Source organism: Salmo salar, chromosome ssa01 (assembly GCF_905237065.1).
Source record: "Salmo salar chromosome ssa01, Ssal_v3.1, whole genome shotgun sequence".
Lineage (NCBI taxonomy): Eukaryota > Metazoa > Chordata > Actinopteri > Salmoniformes > Salmonidae > Salmo > Salmo salar.
Window position 1 is genome coordinate 135,807,733 of NC_059442.1, and position 2,954 is coordinate 135,810,686.

The window sequence follows — 2,954 nt, forward strand, 5'->3', positions numbered from 1 at the left end:
GCACAGATGTTTTCTTAAGTTTCTATTTTAAATCCTATCAAACCATGAAGGACTGTTTTAACCCAGTTTAGAAAGGAGGCTAAATGTTATCTCAGAGAATGACACACTCCAGGGTCAGTCATATGTAGGTCGTTGATTATTTCTGGAAGGGTGTAAACCCATAGGGTTCTATCTCTTTGTGTAAACCCCTGCACTACTAGAATATTTTATCGTAGCTATTTGAAAAGGAAGAAAGACCAACCGCCAAGGTTGGGAGTTTCTCTATAGTGAAGCATTGCACTTAAAGTATTATACTGTACAGCCTCCGGTTACATGATTGAATCATGTTAGACTAAATAGGTTGGACAGCACCACGTCAGTTCTAAACTCACTTTTCCTCCTATACTGTCTGCTCACTCTGTTACTGAGTTTTGATGGTCCTCTGATGGGGACTGAATTGAACTGAAGAGAAAAAAGAAAATCCCCATATTCTCTGAAAAACAAAGTTTTGGTTAATATTTAAATCATGACTCACAATGATCTGGAACAATCTCCTTGCGGCAGCACATTTGGCCTCTAAACATTCCTTTTTAAGTCTCTGACAGACACTGTTTGGCAGTGTGAGCTGATTTGATGAAGAGTACACTGTGAAAGGTATCGTTGTCTCGGCTGTCTTAGACAAAATACAGATACAGTATAACTGCACTTGGAAGGAGAGGCTGTGGGCATATCAGTAATTGTAATGCAACAGTCCAGCTTGAACAAAAAAAGGGAATGAAAGATGATCAATCTGGAGACACTGAAATATTTTTATAACCTTTGAAAATCTCCAATTAAAACATTTGACATGGATTAGAAATGAGAGAATGGATACAACTTGGATAATAGCCAGCTCTCTTTTGTGCTCTGTAAATCTTTTTTTTTTTTTGCATGGTATACAACAGATGAAAGCCTTGACTTGCCCTTTGATGAATGAATGTTTTGGGGTTGTTTGATAAAACAGATCATTGAATTACATTTTTATTTTCTGAATCTTCTTTTGAGCAGAGCGAGAGCGTGGATGTGCTTTTCATTATGTTGGTTTGAATCCTGAACAGTCAACCATTTAGGAAATTCCATCTACAGTGGGACAGTCACAAGGATCGCAGACGGAAGAATGAAAGGCCTTGTAAAGGTTCATACTTGAGTTGAAGGTCTGTATAAGAAAAGGACAAAGGAAGCAAGCATATCACTCACTCACATCAATCTTGGCTCAACCATAAGGCAATGCAACAATTACCATATCTATGGAGGGTACGGGTGCGAACGAAAGGGGATAGGAGACTGTGACACACTGTCTCTGGTATGGTGCTGGGGAATTTGTTCATTAGGGTGCATGAAAAGCAGCCAAGGCTATTCTCCTAAATCCAGCCAAATGAATGCTAATGGCAATGCTATTGCATTGTGGATGAACTGCTAATGATCTGTTCCATTGCACCATCCAAGCCGGTCAGTGTGTAAAGGAAACTAGTCACTTAAAGGGTATTAATGTCAAAAGCGGTTAGTATTTGGTCCCATATCCTTGCCCGCAATGACTACATCAAGCTTGTGACTCTACAAACTCATTGGACGCATTTTCAGTTTGTTTTGTGTTATGTTTTGCCCAATAGTAACTGAATAACGACCTTAAGGAATTTTATTTTGAAGTGAGTAGGTAAGATATTTACGAACAATTTATAAATTAATCCTGATAATGCCATGATTTAAAATGAATCATGAATAATGATGATAAAGGTTAGAGGCTACACCAAAACATGCTAACTAACCTCTTTCCAATAACAGGGGAGCTTAGCATTTTCTTTTGGGGGGGTGGTGTGTATGATCTTTGTGCCTCTGTAAATTCACTCATCATTATTCATGATTATGCATAATCATGGTAGCATCCACATAAATGCAGGAGTGCTCAGAATCATCTTCTATTCTTACTTATGACAAAAGTGACTCCAAAATGGTACAATATTTTTCAACATTCAGTTCCTTTTGGGCTAAACATAGTCCAAAACAAACCGCAAATGCATCCAACAAAATGCATCTCAAATCTAAAATGTTGGAATATAGAGCCAAATTTAAAAAAAAATTGCTTTACTGTCCAAATTCATATGGAGGGGAGTGTATGTAGAAAGGGCAATCTTAGTGAAGCAATGTGCTCAGAAACTGAGGGCTTTTGAAGTCATGTGGTCAGAAGCTGAGTGTTCAGGCACAAGGACTACAATTTATGATATTCATTTGAATTTCTTCTCTGTTCACATGTGCAGTACTGCAATTGAATATGTCAAAATATAAGTTCCAATGCATTTGGAAGATGTGAACTTAAATTTGAACTATTTGGTATTTATTAGGATTCCCCATTGGCAGCTGCAAAAGCACCAGCTACTCTTCCTGAGGTCCACATGACATGATACATAGTACATAACATATTAGTCAAGGAGTGAAATACATACATACATTTTAAAACATCACACAGCCTACATGTCAGCATATACACGCAATATCTAGGTCTAATACATTGTACATTTGTATGTATGTGGCTGTCTCTCTCCAGGCCCCTTTGTGCAGTAAAGTGATTTTTGAAACTGGTTTTATTGCTAGCTTGAGTTACCAGGGGTGGCAGAGTTCCATGTAAAGTTTCCCAGCCTCTGTTCTGGGACTGTAAAGAGTCCTTTGGTTGCATGTCTTGTGCTGTACCGATGAGTATCCTAACTGTGTCAACAGATAGTTCTATAGGCTTCCATTAGATCTCCAGACAGATTGCATCATGTTGTTTTGAGTTGATGATATTGATCCATGAGAGCAGTGAGTGAGGGCTGTGAAAGCCTCCACATTCCATTTACATGACGTTCTCAACCTTTCTGGGAGGTTATTGGCTATAAGTGTATCCTGGCACAAACGTCATTTTTTTTTAGAACTGGTCCCGGCCAATCAAGAAGGTAGATTTA